Source organism: Mastomys coucha, unplaced genomic scaffold, assembly GCF_008632895.1.
Source record: "Mastomys coucha isolate ucsf_1 unplaced genomic scaffold, UCSF_Mcou_1 pScaffold13, whole genome shotgun sequence".
Lineage (NCBI taxonomy): Eukaryota > Metazoa > Chordata > Mammalia > Rodentia > Muridae > Mastomys > Mastomys coucha.
In genome coordinates this window covers 24,406,873-24,423,133 of record NW_022196895.1, presented here as the reverse complement: position 1 = coordinate 24,423,133, position 16,261 = coordinate 24,406,873, and positions in this window count along the sequence as shown.

Here is a 16,261-nt window from a genome sequence, read left to right as displayed (position 1 = left end):
AGTCCCAGATTTTCCCAGTAAGTTCAGATTCTCTTTGGTGAACACCTGGAAAAACCATTCTCTTGCTACCTAACCTTAAGAAGAGACTAAAATACCCCAGGGAACCATGCCTAGAGCAGGGAGTTACAGGCAATCAATGGACTGTTTCTTTTTGCCGTTCTTTATTTCTGTTCTTTCAGAGAAAGAAGACATTGGCATTCACAGGAAGCTCGGCACTATCATATTTAACTCGAAAGGGATTGTAGAAGGCACATCTCATTCCTTGGAAATAATGACAAATTATGCAATTTTTGTTTTACTCAACTAGATTGAAAAACGCCTGGGGAATAGCCAAGCTGCCTGGCAGAGGGAGGTATTTGATGTTCCTGGCTTTGGAGTGGATGGAGCAGCATTGCTTTTTAAAAACAGGTGTGGGCTCCTAAAGCTGAGCTGATTTCCCTTTCTTTGGACAGGCTCAGCACTGGAAGCTTCCATCTGGAGTGAGGGGAGTGCTGGGTGCCTCAGATGCAGGGAGAACAAGGGCCTGCTTCCCTTTGATGAGCTGGCATTCCTGCTAATCACCTGGTAAAGTCTTAATTTAAAAATGAACTGGGGAAGGATCTCAAGTATGTTTGACTTTCATATCAAATTTGCTTAATTTTCATCAGGTTTATTAAAATGGACAATGTCATAAGTTTTAATTATTAACCCTGCAATCCAGGAATATAAAGAATGACCTTTAGTGCACCGTTATTGTATCTGCCATGCTCTCATGTTATTGTCTTAACCAGGGAATGATCATGTCTGGGATACATTTTGTAGTGCATGGAACACAGACAACTGTAGTGGGGTAAACAACGGGTCAATTTACATGTTTATAATGTTTAATTATATAATAAAGTCACTGTGAAGTGGTAGAAAAAGATCTAAGAAAATATGATGTTTCTCACCACATTTACATCTGTATTCCCTAAAGGAATTCACTTATATAAATTTATAAAGTCATGTTCTTAAAAAGAAAATGTATGCATGTTGACAATAGAATATGACAGAATTGTGCAAATTTCTGTGCTATTAAGTAATATAGATTTAAACTTTAATATGTATGGTACACAGATACAAAATATAAGGAGTCAAGGATTTCTTCTACCTTCTATCTCACTTTAGATGACCTATAATAAATGTAAGATAGAATATATACTATTTGTGAGTATTCATAAAAGAATATATACTGTTCATAAGAAATAAAATCATGTCTAACACACTTCAATATCAGAGCAAACCAATGGAGGAAGATGATTTGCATCAAATTGATGCTCTTTCAAAGGAGAACCTTCTTGGCTAACATTTATAAGAATTTGTGTTCATTTCCTAACAATGGTAAAAGTAACAATTATATAGTAAAGGAAGGGGAGAGGGAAAGAAAGAAAGGGAGGGAAAGGGGAGAGAGAGACTCTATAGCATTTTAATTTGGGATGGACTGTGTGCTTGGCACTAAGGAGTTTTTTACAAATTGCGCGCAGCAGTGACCCAGTAGCCTTACAAGTGACTTTCACCAAATTGCAAATATTTTGAAAGAATCTTGCTGAACACTTTGCCATCTGACATATCTCCTTGAGGGGCTGCAATTAAATTCAGCCCATTGTTTCATGATCTGCATTCCAAAATAGCCCTCATTTCTCCTTTGGAAGTTGTTTCCAGTAGGAGAACTAGCAACACAGACAACCTTTGTTCATGTGACCTCAGTCACTCTGTGTACAAGTTCTGACAAGACTGTTTATCTCTTGGAAGTACATAACTGATCCAAATGGTAACATTGGAGCACATTCCTAGTGCACAGCTTTTCGACAGGTTTGGGAACAGAAGAAGACCCCGCATCCCAGTTTGTGTCAGATCCCTCCTGCTAAGCCACTGTTCACCAAACTATACTCTCATATAAAAAAGAACTTGTTCAGATCTGCAGGCACACAGGACTGTGCACAGAATTTATCAAAGTGGGGGCTGGGAAGTAGAAAGATGGGTGGTAGTGAACACAAGAGCCCATTTAGGGAGTTATTTATTATTCCAGTTTCTAGTTTCTGCTTATAGCATCAGTAATAAATAAACATGCTCCAGGAGAAGCACGGCTTAACAAGGAGTAGATGAGATTGAATATGGTGACTCCATCCCTGTACAAGAGGCACTGGCCCATTAAATGAATGCACACAGCTACTTCTTAATGCTCTAAGTAATCAATTTCTGAAAATACCAAATATTTTAAAAAACAGCCCCGTCTGACCTTACTCTCTAGCCATGCTGGATAAGCCCTTACTGATTTGTCTACCTTGTTTTTAATCAATCAGATTTGACATTTGGGTTTTTGGTGCTTTCCTTGACTACCCTGTATTGTTCTCTTACCTTAGTGACATTAACTGGTAGATGTCTTAATGTTAGAGGCCCACAATGAAGCTTAATATGTATACTTTCAGGTTCCTTTTACAATAGCAACCAAGAATTCTCAATGCTACACTGAGAGGCTATAACACTCTGATGCTTGGGTAGTATGTGGTTTTTATCCAGAAAAAAACATCTTGAAGGCCCAGAAGAGAGAGTGAATAGAGAAGCTGTCAGCTGGAAATACTTAACGTTCAACATTTAGACAGAATAAGAATCAGCAGAAAGAGTTAAACACATTCATTTACTCCCTCTCTTTCTTTTTTACTCATTTAATTCTCCAGTGTTTTCCAATTCCTTTGCTGGCCCTAGGTAAAGGATTCTATAATTCTGGCTGGATATGTGTTATAAATAATTGTGCATCCCATGTTTGCTCATTACTTTCCTTGTGGATACAGCTCTGTTTTCTGTTTCTTCTCTTTTTCTTCCATATCCCTTGCTTTTCTAACCCCTTTCTTGTCATCAACTTATTTTAAACGTAATTACATTCTAACATGACTTAGTCATTAGTAAATACTGAAAATGTTAGGGCTACTATTGAATTTTATGGGCCTTCATAACAGGGAAAGATAGAATGAAATTTTATTAAGATTAATTTAGGTTTTGAGAGATTAGAAGTGATGCCCTATTAAAAATTTATAAGCTTTAGATAACAAGAGAAATGGCTTTGACAGATGAGAAGATGAAAATTCAGAAGAAATACTTGATCCTCAAGAAGCAAGTTGATGGTTACTGAAAAATCACTGAAATGCTCTTGAGGTGCCCAGTAAAGATGGACTACATAGAAAGTGTCTAATGTAGCACCCACAGGGAGAAGGGATCTTTCACTGTATATACCACATACATGTATCTAAGCCAATGACCTGTGGGAATTTTAGACGATTTAAGAGTATAATTGAAAAGAATGTTTTTTAACTAATAAATACAGCAGTTCAAATCTCTACAGTATTCCAAACACAGTCCAAATAAAGAAGTGGCCAAATGAAGCACCCAAGCATGTGATGATATTCAAAGCCATGCTCTAGACACACACTCGGGAACAGCAAGGTAGCACACTAGATAAAAACACTTGCCACCAAGCAAACTGACCTGAGAGTTTTATTCATGAATCCTATGTGATAGGAGAAGAACAGTGGCTCTCAGGATGTGTGTTTGAATCTCCTAATGATATTTATGCTATGCCATGCTCGGCAGCATACACACACACACACACACACACACACACACACACACACACACACACACACACAAATAAACTTAATCTTTTATACACACATTCACACACTAAACAAATAAATGTGACTAAAACAAGCAACCTGGCTCATGGACAAAATCTACCAGCTGAGTGTTTTTATTAACATAGCATTTTGAACAAACGGTGCTGCCTCAACTGGTCATTAGCACATAGAAGAATGCAAATTGATCCATTCTTATCTACTTGTACAAAGATCAAGTCCAAGTGGATCAAGGACCTCCACATGAAACCAAATACACTGAAACTAATAGAAGAAAAAGTGGAGAAAAGGTTCAAATACATGGGCACAGAGAAACTTTTGCTAAACCATACACCATTGGCTTATGCACAAAGATTAACAATAGACAAATGGCGCCTCATAAAATTGCAAAGCTTCTGTAAGACAAGGACACTGTCAATAGGACAAAATGGCAAGCAACAGATTGGGAAAAGATTGTTACCAATCCTACATCTGATAGTGAGCTAATATCCACTATATACAAAGAACTCAAGAAGTTAGACTCCAGAAAACCAAATAAATCTATTAAAAATGGGGTACAGAGCTAGACAAAGGATTCTCAACTGAGGAATATCAAAATGGCCAAGAAGCACCTAAAGAAATATTCAACATCCTTAGTCATCAAGGAAATATAAATCAAAAGGACCCTGAGATTCCACCTCACACCAGTCAGAATAGCTAAGATCAAAAACTCAGGTGACAGCAGATGCTGGCAAAGATGTGGAGAAAAAGGAATACTCCTCAATTGTTGGTGGGATTGCAAGATGGTTAAACCCATTTTGGAAATCAGTCTGGCAGTTCCTCAGAAAATTGGATATATTTCAAATTTTTCATATATTTGGGCATATATTCAAAACATGCTCTAACATGTAATAAGGACACATGCTCCACTATGTTAATAGCAGCATTATTCATAATAGTCAGAAGCTGGAAAGAACCCAGATGTCCTTCAACAGAGTAATAGATACAGAAAATGTGGTACATTTACACAATGGAATACTACTCAGCTATTAAAAGCAATGAGTTCATGAAATTCTTTTTTTTTTTTTCTGGTCAAATTTAATACAGGAAGTAAAATATCTCACAAGTTATATATAATGCAGTGATGAGGTAAACTAAAGAGCACATACAGATATAGTGATGAATAGATGTGTGGATTATAGGAACTAATATTGCTTAGACATACACACTGCCCAAAGGGATCTGCACATTAACATAACTCTAACCGAAACACCTCAGAGACACTCCAGCCAGAGACAGCAAGAATATCTAACACCAGAGATCAACAAATGGTGGAAGGCCAACACAAGAATCATACCAATAGAAACCAAGACTATTTGACTTCATCAGAAGCTAGTACTCCCACCACAGCAAGTCCTGGATATTCCAAGACTTCATGAAATTCTTAGGCAAATGGATGTAACTAGAAAATATCATCCTGAATGAGGTAACCCAGTATCAAAAGAGCACACATGGTATGCACTCATTGATAAGCGGATATTAGGAAAAAAGCTCAGAATACCCAACATACAATTCACAGACCACATGAAGCTCAAGAACAAGGAAGACAAAAGTGGATGCTTCAGACCTTCTTAGAATGGGGAACAAAATACTTGCATGAGGAAATATGGAGAAAAAGTGTGGAGCAAAGACTGAAGGAAAAGCCATCCAGAGATAGTCCCACCTGAGGATCCACCCCACATATAGACACCAAACCCAGACACTATTGTGGATGCCAAGAAGTGCTTGTTAACAGGATCCTAATATAGCTAAGCTCCAGAGAGGTTCTACCAGAGTCTCACAAATGCAGAGGCAGATTCTTGTAGCCAACCGTTGGACTGAGCATGGGGTCCTCAATGAAGAAGTTAGAGAAAGGACTGAAGGAGCTGAAGGGGTTTACAACCCCATAGAACGATAATATCAACCAACCAGATCCCCCAGAGCTCCCAGGGTCTAAATCACCAACCAAAGTGTACATGTGGAGGGACACATGACTCCAGTTGCATTTGTAGTAGAGGATGGCCTTATTGGGCCTCAATGGGAAGAGAGGCCCTTGGTACTGTGAAGGCTCAATGCCCCACTGTAGGGGAATGCCAAGGCAGGCATGCAAGAGTGTGTGGGTGGGTAGGGGTGCACTCTCATAGAAGCAGGGGAGGGGGGATGAGATAGGGGGTGACAGAAGGGGAAAGGGGATATCATTTGAAATGTAAATAAATAAAATATCCAACAAAAAAAAGTAAATAAGCCAAGAGTGTACAAAAATGTTTTTAATGGAAATAGAAGAATTCATCACTTTTTTCACTTCAGCCCTTCTGAGCTGCCCCACTCAATTCAATCCCCTTCTATGTCTCCTATCAAATTCATTGCCTCCTTGCCCTCATTATTATCCTTTACATGTATATATATATATATATATATATATATATATATACATACATATATATATATGTTTGCACAAATATATATATTAATGTATGTATACAATATGAAGAAAATGTTAACATTTTACTATTTGAGAATAATCAAAAAACATTTTTGATAACTAAAACTATGTATAATCCAAATTTAAATATAATAAATATAGGCTTGTTAGGATAATTCCTCAGTTATTCCTATCACTGCTTTCATGGTGCAATGGAAGATACCCTACTATCAGCAAAACTATACAGAACTCTTTTTAAGCTCTTGGTTTGTGAGTTGTCAATTTAGAGATATTTCATTCTTGACCATGTATTTATTACAAGATCAGGTATTGGCTGAAATAGGTCCTAGATCTTAATGTTGCTTCTTACTATATCTTAAGTTTTATTGTAAACATCTGTCACCTTGTTCCACAAATAAGCAAATTTTACATGAAAAAGGAAACAGAAGGACATCTGGGATATTTCCTGGTTCTTAAGGACAGAAATCCCAAAAGAAGTGCACAACACATGTTTCCCAGAGAGGCTTCAGGCAGCATATGCCAGGCCCTAGGATGGGCTTCATGGCTGCATGCAGGTAGCAGAATCATTTTTAAAGGGAAGACATTCATTTGGCTTAGGCAAAGAAAATTCCTCACCTGATGCTGAGATTTGTGATTTTCTCTTTGGTTAGATCATGAATTATTGATCCTAGATCGATTATAAAATATCATTGTTAAGTGTATTCCATAGATTTCAGAGATGTAGTCTGTGAACTCAGTTACAATTGGCAGGTGAAATATATAAAAGTGGTGTTTGGGACAGTGTACTGGTGTGTGGGGGTGGATATTCCATGATGGTGAGTGTATGAATGAGTAAGGGAATGGGTCTTAAGACCTGCAGGGAGGTGAGAGTCCTCTGTGGGCGATCATTGAACACAGGCAGAAGTATGTGATGGAATTATCTCTGAGTTCCTGAAGAAGACTATGAATGACAATCCAATGAAGATGGCCACAGTGTGGCCAGAAGCAACCTGGAAGGCAAAGGAGATATAGTGCAAAGTACAGGGACTGTACAGTGATTAGGAAAACAATGATCTCTTACAGAGCCATCAAACGGATACAACATCATATCTTTCCTAAGCCTCTTTAAGTTTTAAACACCTTGCAAAGCTCAAGAGTAGACCACACACCCAAATGGCTTGGGGGAGAAAGAAGTGTTTATGAAAGCTTCCTGGCTAAGAAGATCTTCTTGGTGACTTTGTTCTTTATCTATGACTATATATGATTATATGACTATACAACAATTTCTAATATATAAGTCAGCTAACATATATATGTATATATGTATATATATGTATGTATGCATGCATGTATGTATGTACGTAAGTATGTATATATGTATGTATGTATGTATGTATGTATGTATGTATGTAATCAATCTTCTACAAAGTAGGATGATATCAATTTGCCTACTATTGGAAAGCAGCAATCTCACTACATCTCTAATTACTTACATTGTCATTTCTTGACATCCCTCTTGTCTAAGCTGATCATATTTTGTTTTTCACCATCTCTTTTTCTTCCTTCCTTCACCCATTGCTACCGTTGCTAAGCACTCCCTTGTTGCTAAGTGGGATATGAGCACTTAATTTACTCCATTCTTTTTTCTCATACCAGATTTTAGAAATCGCAGATCCTGTTTAATCAATGTGTAAATGCAAGGCTTTTGATGTATTTTTCCTAAGAGCAATATTTTGATCATTCTTAATGATACTTAATGAAGTCACTGCATGATTTCTGATTGTACCTAATTGAAGCTTGTGACTTGCATTTCAATATTATCATCTTACGGCTTGAGGTCTCTGAGTTGATTTTTTTCCCAGGGACCAAAATATTAGATGAGTTGAAGAAGTGATGTTTTATTTTAAATAAAAATGATTCCAAAATAGATAAATGTGTCGATGAATATATATGTATGAAATTAGGTGAAGCTTGAAACAAATTGCCCAAAATATGTTTAATATGCTTATCATAAGTCAGAGTTCTATACAAGAAAGACATTTAACACTCACATTAATCTTATGACAAAATCTAAATTAAGGGCTTTAATTCATTTTAATTGCATTTTATTATTGTGTGCATATGCATGTACATGGATGTGTGTGGTATATACTTTCCACTCAAAATTCCAGGGACTAAAATCAGGCTTCTAGGCTTTCATGTCAAGTGCTTCTTCACACTGAGCTATCACACTGGCCTCAGAGTTTTAATATTAATAATGTTATAAAAACATGTTGAGTTTTATGGAGAACTCAGTATGTAAAAAAAGACTGGCCCTTGCAAAATACATAGAGCATTTATTTTAGGGGAAGCATCTCTAGAGTGCCGATCTTAGCCCTTAGTGCCTATAAGCCATAGGACCAAAATGTTAACCAGAGCCAAACTCATTTCCATTCTCTTTATTTTGTTTCTCTTTCATCCAAACATGTCCATCATGTTCTCCATCCTCAGGGGTCTTTACTCCTACAATGTAGTGGGTAGTAATGGCTTAATCGGATACAATAACCCCTGCTAATATGTTAACTAGTTAATATATGAACCCTCCTAGGATAACACATTATCTGTGACCCAGATCAGAGGAAAAAAATAGAATAATAGCTCCAGTAGAAGCCCTAAAGGAATGAGACCATTACAGCAACTTAACCCCATAGGAGGCCAATGGGGGAGTTACTTAAGGATGGCTGTTAACATTTGTGGTGTCATAAGGCAGTCTGCGTGAAGTGTCAGTGGTGGAAATAAATAGTAATTGTTGCAATGACAGAAATCAATCTCACTAGTTACTTCTAATTCCCCTCCAGGGATTTTCATGAAAACAATCATAATGCAGATTCAAGCATATATATCACTAAATATCTTCACAAGAGTAGAACACCAAAGACACAGTGAAGAAAATACTTTTATTATCTATATCATTTTCGTGTTTTTGTACTTTCCCTGCTGGATAACTATACAAAGACCTTTCTAATAAAGTTTTTGTTTTCAATATCTTCCTAACATTTCCTTCCTCTTGTTTTATGAGTAAATAAGCAAATGCTCACGTGATTTATATTGATTACAAATTTAGTAGTTATGAATGCTGAGGTTCCTATGTGTGACTTTTAACTCTGTATCAGTGTATTTTCTTTATATCTAAGTATCTTTTACACTACTTCTCAGAAATACTGTGGAAAATCAGGTTCAACCAGAGTATACATGGAACCACATCAATAAAATGTGCAAAATCACTGGAGTGCTAAGTTTTAATCTTACCTTCTTCTAACCCCTAAACTCACAATGCTACAAAGAACACTAATTCTATTAAAGATAGGATTCCAGATGGGAGCAGGAAGTTTTTCATGCAGTAGGTAGCCCATTCTAATGGTGACTGGTGACTGCAGTGTGGCTCATATTATTAAGTACAGTAAGACTAATTTATGTCTAAGTATCCCTTGGGTGGTTATCTGGCTTGTGAATTAACATGTACCCTCACTTCTTGTCTTCATTAGGAAAGAACTTAGTCAAGAGACAAAGACAGTTTAATAGCAAAGCAGACCAAAATATACCAGAGAGTTCAATGAGCTTTGGTAAAGCCAGGTAGAAGAAACATGATAGACTGTGTATTAAGAAAGGTATGTGTGTGCAGGTACCTACCACAGTGACAGTGTCTCATGTATCCCAAACCCAAGTTGGTATTGGACTCACCATGTTTTTTAAGAATGACTTGAACATCAGATCTCTCTGCCTCTGTTTCCTATTGCTAATTTTCCAAATGAGTAAGACCGACCTTGGTTAAGCTTTGTAGGTTTAAGCTTGTTTATGGAAAAGGTGAAATAATCTTAGAGATGCCTTTAAAGGCAGTCTTTCCCCACTTCTCCATATTAGGATGGAATAGGTCAACTTTTATGGAATTTCTTCCAATGACCCATATATCAATTAAGAATGTTCCCTAAATATCTTAGTTTCAGATATAGTAGAAAGAATATAATCTTACCTTTAAGGGCGATTAATTACAAAGCCTCAATCAACAGATACAGAATCCAAGATACAGCTGTGGTTTCCATAGGTGACCTCATCTCTATTTGCCCATTTTGATTTGTCAACATTAAGATTTTTTTTTTTCAGAAAATTGCAGTCCAACTACTCAAGTTCCCCACTGATAGGAATTAATATTAGCGTGGCTTAGAGAATAACTCAATAAAACATGTTCTTTCATTAAAACGTCAGATTATGGCCTCCCATCATGACTTGTGCCAGGAAGCAAGTGAATTTTTTGTCAGGCATAGTACATATTCACAACTGGAAAGCAAACTGGCTATTTGTGTAAATCATCTTCTTTAGTTATCTTATCAAACTTCTTAAGTGAATAATACTGCTACTATTTTTAATTGGATATTTTATTTATTTACATTTCAAATGTTATCCTCTTTTCTTGTTTCCCCTCTTTACCCCCCTTCCCATCCCCCTTTACCCCACTTCTATGAGGGTATTTCTCCACCCACCTAGCCAATCCTGCCTCACTACCCTAACATTTCTCTACACATCAAGCCTTCACAGGCCCATGGGCCTCCCGTCCCATTGATGCCAGATAAGGCCCCTTCAGCTCCTTCAGTTCTTCCCCTAACTCCTCCATTGGAGGCTCTGTCCTCAGTCCAATGGTTGGATGTGAGCATTCACATCTGTATTGGTCAGGATCTGGCAGAGCTTCTCTGGAGACAGGAGTATCAGGCTCCTGTTAGCAAGCACTTCTTGGCATCTACAGTAGTGTCTATTTTTGGTTTCTGCATGTGGATGGATCCCCAGGTGGGGTAGTCTCTGAATGAACTTTCCTTCAGTCTCTGCTTCACTCTTTATCCCTGTATTTCTTTTAGATAGGAGCAATTCTGGGTTAAAATTTTGGAGATGAATGGGTGATCCCATCCCTCAGCCAGGGGGCCATGCCTAACCTCTGAATATGTTCTTGACAGGTCTTGCCTCCCCTTTCTCGGGTATTTCAGCTAATGTCATCCCCATGTGGTCCTGGGAAATTCTTGGTTTCCTGGCATTTGGGAGTTTCTGGTAGATACCCCCAGTTACCCATCCCCCATTGCTACACACCTCTGTATAATTTTCTGACCCTCATCCATCTCTTCCCATACCTGATTCTTTCCCTTTTTCCCCCTCTCCTCTTCTTTTCCTCTCAAGTCACTCCCACCCTTTACTTCCCTTGATTATTTTGTTCCTCTTTCTAAGTAGGACTGAAGCATCCATTCTTTGGTCTTCCTTCCTCTTGAGCTTCATGTAGCCCATGAGTTGAATCTTAGCTATTCCATGCTCTTTACTTAATATTCACTTAACAGTGAGTACATACCATGTATGTTCTTTTGTGACTGAGTTACCTCACTCAGGGAGAAGTTTTGTAGATCCACCCATTTGCCTAAGAATTTCATGAAGTCATTATTTTTAATAGCTGAGTAGTATTCCACTGTGTAAATGTACCACATTTTCTATATCTATTACTCTGTTAAAGGACATCTGGGTTCTTTCCAGCTCTGGCTATTATAAATAAGGCTGCTATGAACGTAGTGGAGCATGTGTCCTTATTACATGTTGGAGAATCTTCTGAATATATGCCCAGGAGTATTCCTCGGTCCTCAGATATTACTATGTCCAATTTTCTGAGGAACCACCAGGCTGATTTCCACAGTGGTTGTACCAGCTTTCAATCCCACCAACAATGGATTGTTCCTCTTTCTCCACATCCTTGCCAGCATCTGTAATCACCTGAGTTTTTGATCTTAGCTATTCAGGCTGGTATGAGGTAGATTCTCAGGGTCCTTTTAATTTGCATTTCACTGATGACTAAGGATGTTGAATATATCTCTAGGTACTTCTTGGCCATTTGATATTCCTCAGTTGAGAATACTTTGTTTAGCTCTATATCCTATTTTTAATATGGTTATTTGGTTCTCTGGAGTCTAACTTCTTGAGTTCATTGTATATATTAGATATTAACCTTCTATTGGATATAGGATTACTAAATATTTTTTCCCAATCTGTTGGTTACTGTTTTGTCTTACTGACAATGTCCATTGCCTTACAGAAGCTTCATAATTTTAACATTCCTATTTCAAAAATAAAAACAATAATATACTCAGAGAAGTTATTAATTGCTCTAGTCACCCTGGTGTGTCAGAGGTAAGATTTGCATGTTTCTATTTGTCTTCAAGTGTATCTTGCATTCCCTTTCCTCAACCTTGACCCACATGAATTACTAACCACAAAAATCAACTGATAATAAATAAATAAGGATATTTTCTGAATAATGTTCATAATAGTTCATAAGGAAGTCATTTGGCTTGTCTTAAATTACCATAGGATTTGTAGGTTTTTTATTTTTTGATACTTTATATTTTCAGAGTTTATCAATTGGTTATTAAAATCAGAAACAATTTATGTGCTACTGCAAATATAATGTTTATATATTATATAATATATATTTGTAATTTGAAATTGAAGGCATGATTTCTTCCATATATTAATATATAACAGAAGCCTGTATTGTTACAAGTATGTTCCTAATGAGAAGCTTTGAGTAAGAGTCTACATAGGAATTCAGGAGATGCTGACCTCATTGACTGATAAAAAAGTCTTGTAATGTCTAGGATGTAGATTATATGTTTTTGTATGAAACAGAACTATAAATGCCTGATGATAAAATGAATTCCTGAACTATGTTACTTACTAAAACTTTCATGCTAAATTTCTGACCCAGAATTGTTCCTGTCTAAAAGTACAATAGAGACAAGAGAGAGAGAGAGAGAGAGAGAGAGAGAGAGAGAGAGAGAGAGAGAGAGAGAGAGAGAGAGAGAGAGAGAGAGAGGAGAACTGGCTCAAATTAGGATCCATCCCATGGAGAGGGAAAAGCACCAAGGCCTGACACTATCACTGATGCTATGATGTGCTTACAGACAGAAGCTTGGCATGGCTGTCCTGAGAAACCCTAACAACAGCTAACTGAGATAGAAGCAGATATGCAAGCCAAATCATTTGACTGAAGTCTGGGACCCCTATGGTTCAACTAGAAGAAGGATTGAAGAAACTGAAGGGGAGAGTGACACCATAGGAAGACCAACAGGCTTAACTAACCTAAGTCCCAGGGAGCTCCCAGAGATCAAACCACCAACCAGGAGCATACAGGACCCATCCTAAGCCCCTGGTACAAATACAGCCTTAGTCTGCCTGATAATGTCTCAGTGGGAGAAGATGAGCTTAATCCTGGAGGGACTTGAGGCCCCTAGGTCTGGTGGGGATTTACACTCTTGGAGGCAAAGAGGCAAGGAATAGGATGAGGAACTGTGGGAGGGAAGACCAAGGGGGGGACAATGACTGGAATGTAAGTAAATAAAATAATAACATTAAAAATACATTAATAATACCAAAAAGATTATACTAAGGAAAAAAAATATTTAAGGAAACTTCTAATTGATTAAAATATATAAACAAAAATAATATTACAAATTAATAATCATTCTTGAAATCTCATATCTGGGAAACATTAAACCGGGATCAAATTCATTTAGTTTTGCCTGCTAAGATCATTATCACACAGACTGTGTGTTTTTAGTCACATGGTATAAGGTATTTTGTGCTAGGTTCATGCAAACCCACTATGGGTTACTTAATCAAGCCCCAAAGCATGTGAGAATAGAACTTTGGTCACTTCCAAAAAAAAAAAAGAATAAAGAAATATAAGCAAGCATGCTTTTCTGTTGAACGAACACACTAGAGTGTTCATGGAAGGCTGAATTGTTTTTTGCAGATACAAGGCAGACATACTGGTAACAATATACTAATCTCACATGAGATGAAATTTGTTTTAAACTATAAGAAATATGTCATGGGAGCCTTTAAAGGAGCCATTGATATTCAACATGAAGATGATTCCGAGTAAAGGATAACATTGGGTAGGAGATAGAGAAGAGGAACTGGAATTGTTCTGTGCATCTCCTGAGAAGATGATCAGCATTTTCAGATAGAAGCTACGCAAAAGAAATTTGTTCCCATAAACACAAATCACGTGTATTCAAGTTCCAGAACTGGAGTCCATTTGACTAACTTGGGCTCCTTATTTAGTTGGGATGCCAACCTAGTATGATAGGTAGGAATGGATGACCTTCGAAGGAAGCCTCTATAGGTATCTTATGTTGCTGTGATAGCATACCTGACAAAAACAACTTATCAGACAGAGGGTTTATTTTAGCTTAGATGTTATTGTTCAGTCCATCATATCAGAAATGTTAAGGTCCCTAGAGCTTAAAATAGTTGGGCACATCATATCTGTAGTCAGAAGAAACACAATGCATGCATACATTTGAATGCTTTGCTGGCTTTTTCCAGTTTATACAGTCTAAGTTCCCCTGCCTAAGGAATAATGACACTCAAAGTGGACCAACTCTTACTACCTCCTTAAGGTATTCAACATAATGTTTTTTATATATGATCAGAAGACCATCTCACAGGTGACTCCCATGTTTTGTTAAGTTGGCAACACGGTAATAACATCATACAGCTATAAACAGAAAACATCTCAGACTCAAGCAAATAATATAACTAATTGTATCATTTAGTCACTAACCAAGAGTGCGGTGTTGAAATCTATGACCAACTGAAAAACTTGAAATAAAAGCTCTTTCTCTTCAGTATCTCTTGTACTCCAAAGACATTCAAATATTCTCTTATTCATAGGAACTTTCACATCAGATAAGCCATGTGAAGTTCACATTCATTCTCTCACTTTTCTCCTTTCTATCAAGGAGAAGGAATCGTGGGAAAGCAAAATGTTGTCCAGCTGCTGTTTTGGGGGGAAAACTGATACCAGATTCATCACGCAGTAGTTACAAGTTGGCAGTCTCAGAAAACCTTTACTTTGGTTCTTTCATACTGTTCAGGGTTCAGCTTGAGCCCTTGTGTATATCTGCCCCAGTGAAAGAAGTGATGCTGTGGCTGACACAGAGGCATGTGAGCGAAAACTGGCTTATTTCCTCAAAATTTATAGGGCAAAAAGACAGTTATCACTAAGGAAATAGAATGCCATCCCTTCGACTCCAGACCCTTATATACTGCCAGAGAGAGAAGAAAAAGGACGAAATAGCAATCTAAACTCCTGTAACTGCCAAATCACCCTTCTTTCTTTCAGGATCTAAGTCACTTCCTTGAAGAAATTGATCATTGTTTGATGACCATAGAATTTCTCCCTGGCTATAAAACAGAATCTGCCGAGCTGGTGACAGGTTAAAAAAATCAATCAATACTTCAGTCAATTTGCTGAGAACTGACTGTAGGCCCAGCCATTTCATTGGTGTTCTGAGAGAATAGAAGAGAGGAAAGATTTTTGGCCTTTTGACGCTATATCTTGAGTTCAAACTAGCTACTTGTCTGGAAATGTTTCTAAAGCTTTAAAAGTGACCGTTCTTTGCTGATGTCTATATGTGGCTGGGTATTTGATGTATGTTTGTGGAGGTGAAAAATGCCAATTTAATGAAGGTAGATCCACTACAGGTTTCTTTTTATTAAATATTTGGCCCACAATATCAGTTCAAGGGTTTCTCTGAGTGGCACCAAGAGCTCCAGAAGTCTATCGATCTACTTGGGAAGAAATTTCTTGCATTTTCTGTGAACAGTTGTAGATTTTTATATCTCCATCAAACAGTTGGTCATATACCAGTATAGTGTGTCTCAGAAATTGTGGTGTTGACATTTGTAATGGGTCTCCTAAATATAGCTTACTTTATATTATATATGCAGAACCTGGGCTATGATAGATAAACCTCCTATCCCCATAATGTTTATTAGATGTTCTATACTATAAGGTAAATTGTTTGTGGAAAACCTAGATGTCTTTGTGTCCTACTTGTCTTTCTTTTTTATCCTCATGTGTTTGCTCACAGTGTTGTATGTAAATAGCAGCTCTGGAGTACGTGACAGATGAGTGAGCAAATAGATAGATGGCACTGTCATTTTTGTTGACAGTTCTAGGGACAATTCCCCTGAACAATGAGAAGCAGAAGTTTAGATGGTCCAATGAACAAATATTGTGTGCCAATTTTAAAAGAAAAATGATGACAACATGAGACACAATATTCCAAAAGCCACTTTGTTAGGATCCCCGGGACAGCTC